The 7793-nt window shown below is 38.4% G+C and overlaps 1 protein-coding gene across 1 annotated transcript in view; it reads left to right on the top strand.

Annotated features, from left to right (window-relative positions):
- LOC103210521 (olfactory receptor 4D6-like) overlaps positions 1 to 7793 on the top strand; it is a 26490-nt gene that overhangs the window by 17897 nt on the left and 800 nt on the right. The gene's annotated exons all lie outside the window — the stretch shown is intronic.

The following is a 7793-nucleotide window of genomic DNA, read 5'->3' as shown; positions in this document are numbered from 1 at the left end:
AAAAAAAAAAAGATGGCAAGGACATGGAGAAATTGGGACCCTTATTTATTGCTAGTAGGAATGGAAAATGGTAGATCCACTGTGGAAAACAATGTGGTCATTTCTTTAAAAAAAGAAAAGAAAAGACCTACCATTTGAACCAGCAATTCCACTCCTAGGTATATACCCCAAGGTCTTGAAAGCAGAGACCCTAAAAGAGACTTGTACATCAGTGTTCATTGCAGCACTCTTCACAATAGCCAAAAGGTGGAAACAGCCAAAATGCCCATCAATAGATGAATCAATAATCAAAACGTGTTCATACAGCAAGTACCAAAACAAAACCAAACTTAGTGCCGTTGAGTGGGATCAGACTCATAGCGACCCCTCTTTGGGTTTCCTAGGTGGTATCTTTATGGAAGTAGATTGCCCAGTCTTCCTTCTGAGGAGTGGCTGGTGGGTTTGAACCACCAGCCTTCTGGTTAACAGTCAAATGCCTTAGGCACTATGCCACCAGAGCTCCATAATAAAATTTAGAAGCAGAAAATATATAAATGTAAGGGATTTTTGTCATCATCAAATGCCACTTCCCCAAGGAAATGTTCTCAAACACCCTGGACCAGACAAAATTCCTATGCCCTTCTGCATCCTACTCCCATTCTTGGCCTTTGAAATGCACCATCACAGTTTTAATTGTTTGTTACAAGTCTAATTTCCCCACCAGACATTAGGGTGAGGACCATGTTTGTCTGTTCATTACTATATCATCAATATCTGGCACCATACTTGATACACAGTGATCTCTAAATATGTATTTTTGATTGATTTCTATAATTGATCTTTTTGAAGAAAACAAATTATCCAACCAAAATGGTGACATTTCCAAAATTGGAAAATCAATTATCCAACCAAAATTATCAATCATATGAAATTGATCCTTGAATAATAATGCTCGATACAATTGCTGTAATGGATGCAACACAAGGCCGCTGAATTAAATCGTGGTTGGTACAGCTCAGGACAGTTACCTTTGGGGATTTCCCAGGCTCTCCTCTACATAGTGTCATCATCTCCTCATTAGACATCTTATAATAGATGAGTGTGTGAGAGAGAGAGAGAAAGAGAGAATTGTGCATACATGTTGCTTAGTAACGTTTTAATAACTCCCATTGCATCTGCAACTGTCAGCTTCTCTGGTGAAAATTACATTTCCTACAAATATCCAACACTACTCCCTATGCTGATTACTATACTAGATCTCTGAGTGAGTGTCTATGGTAGCACAATAGACTGTGCCTGTGTTCTGGTGAAGAGGACAGAGAAGAAGATGGGGAATCTGGCAGACTCACCTTACTAACTGCAAAGGTAGGTGAGGGCATCCCAAAGGCACCTTGGGAGATGCAAACTGAGCTCAGGGTATATTATTATTATTATTATTATTATTATTATTATTATTATTATTATTTCAATAGTTTTCAGGCTTCTGAGAGGTCAGCTTTGCAATTCTTAAAGTATGTGTCACTTTGCACTAATAGCTTTAGTCTCATTAAGATCTCATGCCTCTAACATAAAATCTGAGCCTTCTCAAAACACACTGAAATTAAGAGTTTTTCTTTTTTTAGTAAAACTAATTCCAGGGATGTCACTTAGCACCTGCAATGTATAGGAAAATAAATGAGACTCAGCCTTTCTCTGAAAAAGAGATTAAAAGCCAATTGGGAGCTGCAAGTTCACTGACGTTGAGTGGATTCCGACTCATAGCGACCCTTCCGTGGGTGGTATCACTACGGAAATAGGTTGCCCAACCTTCCTTCCAAGGAGCGGCTGGTGGGTTTGAAACGCCAACCATCTGGTGAGCAGTCAACGCCTTAGGCACTATGCCACCAGAGCTCGAGGAACACAATTACATAATATTAGCACTATTACATTAATACCTTTCATTTATATAGTGCTTAGGAGTTTACAGTGTATTCTCATATGCATTGAGTCATAACTGATGTAGCAGAAGAAAGTGAATCTAAGAGCAAAGGATGAGGCTGAATGAAAATGAAGTAAAGGAGAACAAGGAATTGCTGGGGAACTACTGCACATCAGCCACTGCACAATCATTCGTCTATTCATTTACCCAAACATGATTACTGAATACCTGATTACTGTCAGGTACAGTTGTACAAGTTGTGTCTACAACAGTGACAAATCAAAGTCCCTACATTCAGGGAGTTTATATTAAGAGGAAGAGGCAGAGAAAGATAGACACATAATACCAGGTAGTAAATAGGACTACATTACCCCAACCAACCCCACAAGAATCCTGCGAAGTAAGCCTACACTCCCGATTCTGTGGATGAAGAGTCTGAGGATCATAAAGTTTCAGTGGCTTGTCAACATAACACAGCCAGAATGTAGAATCTTGAACCTGACTTCAAAGGCTATGCTCTCTTGAGTAGCTGTCTGTAGGCTCTATCCCACCACCCTGAGGTTACAATATAGAAGGGCCGCCATCCTATCTTGACCTGACATTATGTCTGATAGTCTAGAACCTTCTTGGTGAGTGACCAGAAGAGCTGATGGAAGGGTGCTGGTTCAACAGAGTACTCAACAGTAAGTAGCTTCAAGCCTTAGTTTCCAGAGACCTGACTTGGCCCGTTGCCTCCAGCCTCATGGAACCATAACACACCTAAACAATAATTAGACCTATCTTCCTCACACACCTCTTTCTTAATCACTCAGCTTTATTAAAACAATTTTACAGAAAAGGAAAATAAAACTACAAGAAGTGCAGTATCAGAGCTGAAATTAATGGAGAGATCCTTTACTTCAAATTGTAAATAGGTGTATGAGTTTTTCTGATTTTAAAAAAAAACAGAAAATATTTAAAATCTTTTTTTTCAATTGCACACATCAGAATGTCTTATTAAAGTGAAATCATTCAAATCTAGTTATCCATAGATAACCTCTGTTACTATATGTCTTCCAAGACTTCTGCTGGCATCATGTGATGCATTCACTGATTCAACTAGCCACTGATAAAGAATCTTGTCATGCCTACAAATCTAGTTCCACATTAACAATTTAAATGGCTGTGAAAGATTGATTGTACTATTTAACCATGATATATTGAAACATTTCCTATAGCGTTTACTTAAATTTCTGTTTCTTTTATTCTAAATTAAACTGTGATGAACTCTCTTTTACTTATGGTATGAAGGACTTAAGTTATAAACTCTTTACCATACATTTCTAAAGTAAAATTTCTGGGTCATAACATTTACACATCTTAAGATTTACACATATTTGCACAATGACCTCAGAAAGTTTATTTCCACATATACTATTACCAACCATAGAGGAAGTATTCTGTTTCCCACATCCGTATCAGTAGTGGACCTTTTCAACCTTTGCTATTCCACTGAATAACAAGTGGAATCTCCTTGTAGTTTTATTCGTATTTCTCTGATTACTAGTATGCTTGAACACCCTTTATTACGGTCTGACCAATTGTACTTTTCTGTGAATCACAGCTCATTTTTTTCTTAAATTATTTGTCTGATAGATTTAGCTTACATATCAAAGTACTAAGGTTTTTAATGGATATTTTGCAAATTTTTAAGTTTCTAGCAGTTTTTAATTTATTTATACTACTTTGGAAACATAGAAGCTTCAAACTTCCATTTAATCAGACCTAATAACTTCTGATGCAATGCTTAAGAAAGTTCTTCTCTACCCCAAAATATATCAATTGTTGTTGTTGTTATGTGCCGTCAAGTCGGACCCGACTCACAGCGACCCCTCCTTGGGTTTCCAAGGCAGTATCATGACAGAAGTAGATTGCCCCAAAATATATCAATAGAAGCACTAAAATTTTGTTCTATTTTCGTTGTTTTATTTTTCTATTTATATTGTTATACTTACATAATCTTCAACCTTCCATTTTCATGAGAAGCTAAAAAGTTCTACCATTTATATCTACTCAATAAAGAGAAATCAAATACTCAACCAAAATTAGAATTAGACTGTTTCTTTACAGTACTATGATCATCTATTAAAATTGGAAAATTAAAATACTGTTTGACCTGGAATATCTATTTCTGGATATTTTTTTATTTAAAAAAAAACACATATAGATGGGGCAATCTACTTCCGTAATGATACTGCCTCGGAAACCCAAGAAGGGGTCGCTATGAGTCGGGTCCGACTCAATGGCACACAACAACAACAACATGGACACAAAGATGACTTTATAAGATGATGAGTGAAACATTACCTGAAAATAGTAATTAAGACTAAATAATTAACTAAAAAATAGTTTGCTAGGTAAACTGAGTAGGACAACTTAAGTCTTTTCCATTTCATCACAGCCTGCACAGTTTATAAGCCTCACTCACAATGTCTCCCTCCCATCTCTGATTTCCATGTTCCCTCTCTCAAGCCCTGTCTCCAAAGACTGTCCTGCTGTCTTGGCTAGTGTCCCATTCCAACCTAACCTTCATGACCAGTGACTCATTCTCTATCTGCTTGATTCCCATGTGCCTGTATCTACCTTAGTAAGTGATGTATTCTCCATCATATTCCACAAAGGGTTAGGGAGATCTTACAACAAAAATAAACAAATAAGACAACATAATATAGATAAAAGTCTGTTAAGAGACTACAGTTCAAAAAAATATGGAGTTGTAAATCAAGCTCTACATATGCTCTTGTGTGTTTTAGAAGCCAATACAAAGTAGCACAGGAGCTCTGGTAGCGTAGTGCCTAAGGCACTTGACTGCTAACCGGAAGGCTGGCGGTTCAAACCCACCAGCCACTCCTCGGAAGGAAGGTTGGGCAATCTACTTCCGTAGTGTTACTGCCTCAGAAACCCAAGGAGGGGTCACTATGAGTCGGGTCCAACTCCACGGCCCATAACAACAACAACACAAAGAAGCACAATCAGTCAGATATCCCTCCTAGGAGGAGGAATGTCATTGGTTTCCCAGGGGAGTCCCCTCCGGCACTGGGCTCTAGGACAAATGTTCCCCTTGTGCTTCCACATGGAAAGAACAGAACAGACTCCACTCTCAGTACAACCCTACATACATGTTTCCCTTATAGACTCCTTTGATAGAACATGTTTCCAAATACATTGTACTATTCACATAACTTTCTGCTATTTGCTACTGTGAGTGAACAATTCCAGAATGCTAGTTCTAGGTAATGTGTTACTGGGTGCTAGCATGTTAAAGTAGGATTCCTATTGGATTCATATTAACAGAATCGCTGAAGAATATGCATTTCTACAGAAATGAAATTATTCAAACATCAGGGATCTAGGAAGATGAATACAGAAGATTTCTATTGCAAAGTCTATCTGTGTGTCCTAACATATCAAATTAAAGCTAAAAAGACATTCACAATTGACAGAATGAGGGAAAAACTCCATAGATAAGTTGATTGTAGAATGCTTTGTTATCCTATTTCGACTGGGATCTTAAAAGCTAGCAAGCTGCCATCTAGATGCAACAATGGGTATTTCCTCATCAAGAGCAAAGAAGAAAGAAGAAAACCAAAATTAATAGAAACAATTAGTCCTGGTGACTGGTACACCCTCCGATGTGCAACCTATACAACTATGAGACCAGAAGAACTAGATGGTGTCTGGCTACCACTGTCATCCACTTGGAAGGGGATCTATGTAGGAGATCCTGGATAGAGAGGGAGAACAATGTGGAACAAAACTCAAAATCATTTGGAGGAAAAAAAAGAAGGTTTGCTGGTCCAATAGAGCCTGGTGGAACCACTGAGACTATGGCCCCTAGCTGCCTTCAGGTCTGGAATTGAACCCACACCTGTGGTTGCCAGCCAAACAAAGTACAGGCATGTGAGTTAAACATTTACCTCAAGTAGACACACACCTTGGAGAGATCAATCATGGGAGAAGGAAGGGCTGCTTATGCACAGGGAGACAGCTCAGGGGGCAGGAGTGCATGGAGGGATGGACACTGGGAAGAGATAACTATGGGGAGGAAGTGGGAGGGGAGCTGCTGCATTGTGGTAAACTGTGGCCAATGACATGAGACTAAGTGTATGTGAACTGCTGTATGGAAAGTGAATTTGCTCTGTAAATCTTCACCCAACTCACAATTTAAAAAAAAAAAAAAAAAAAAGATCATAAAAAAATAATTAAAAAAAAGAATGCTTTGTTATCCTATTTCAAGGGAAAGTCTGCATATTTTATTCACCTAGCCTACACCTATTCACCTAGCCTATTTTCTTCAGACATAATTCCATTGGTTCAATGTCAACTTTCTATTATTGAGCTAAATTTTGGTGGCCTCATCTATTTGCATTTTTTTATTATTTTCTGGAACATTAAAGTCCTTGAGAAACAAAGATATTCTCTTTGTAAAGTTTTGTCCTCTGGTAGCCTGACAGTTGATTTCAAAGTAGGTGTTTGGTATAATATAAGAATGTGGAAAATTGTTGGACTTCAAGTCAATAATCCCAGTTAAAATCTTCTATGTTTCACCAATTTACAGTTTGACACTGGAAAAATAAATGTCCTTCTCTGTTAACCCCTAAAATGAAAAGAGTCTGGCTAAGTCACCTCTGAGGTCCCATGAAGCTTTAATGATCAGTTTCCTATGATATTTTCATATTCCCTGAACAATGATGCACCTCTGCATACTGTTGAGATCTCTGTGTGTCCACAGTAAGGTTCAGAATTCCCACAGCTCCCAGAAGTGTGCTTATGAGAGTCTGGTTCTTCTACTTTAAGGGGGGAAGCCAAGACCAAGTAGTCAGGCTACTTACTTAACTATTTAGGCCTTACCAAAACAAACAAATATATTGCTGTTGAGTCAATTCCAGCACACGGCAATCTCATATGTTACAGAGTAGAACATCTCCAGAGGGTTTCCTAGGCTATAATCTTTAGGCAAACAGTTCACTAGGTGTTTTTCTGCTTAGCCACTGGTGCATTCAAATTCCAAATCACAAGCCAGCTAGATTCCTCATTTAGGCCACACATACCCAGTCATTCCAATAAACTACTATACGATCAAAGCAAGGTCCTGTGGCTCTCTCATCTGGAAGGCTGGCACAGTGGAAAGCACCCTGCTGCTGGAAAATTGTTCAAATTCTTGGTTTGTCACTAATTCTATAATTACACAGCTGTGGGCAAGTCATTACATGTTCTTAGCTTCAGTTTCCCAATATGTAAAGTAAAGATGATCACAACCACTCAACAGACCCCACAGAGACATCATGAGAATCCAAACCAAGTTATGATGTTGTAGATAAAAGCATTTGGTGAAGTATAAAGCAGTGCAGATATACGAAGAAGTTACTACTACAGAACAGAAGATAAATCATTGTAAAAATGGACCACACTGATTCATCTGTCTCTAGTCAGAATAAGGTCATAAGATAGTCAGAATAGGACATAGGATGAGTGTGATGGTTCTTCCTGTCAATTCAAGGTATTTTCAACAGGAAAGAAGGATTGTCAGAGTAAAGAATTTCCAGTACATGAAAGAAAAAGCTGCAGCCCAGGTTTCTGAGCAATCATGAAAATCTCAATTCTTAGAAAGCCTTATAACACTATATAATATTTGATGGTGCTACTTTTACACAATATAGCTCACGCTAACATCTCTTCTCCCAGGGCAGACCTGGAACAGAGTCTTCCCCACCATGATCCAGGGCAACCACACCCATGTGAAGGAGTTTGTCTTCCTGGAACTCACTCACTTTCATGAGCTGGAGTGTTTCTTGTTTGTGGTCTTCCTTCTTGTGTACTTAACAACTCTATTAGGCAATGTCCTCATTGTGGTCAC

The sequence above is a fragment of the Orycteropus afer genome, unplaced genomic scaffold (assembly GCF_000298275.1).
Source record: "Orycteropus afer afer isolate SDZICR_OR568_19922 unplaced genomic scaffold, OryAfe1.0 scaffold00622, whole genome shotgun sequence".
NCBI lineage: Eukaryota > Metazoa > Chordata > Mammalia > Tubulidentata > Orycteropodidae > Orycteropus > Orycteropus afer.
The sequence above is the reverse complement of the archived record's forward strand: the minus strand, read 5'-3'. Positions and strand labels throughout refer to the sequence as shown.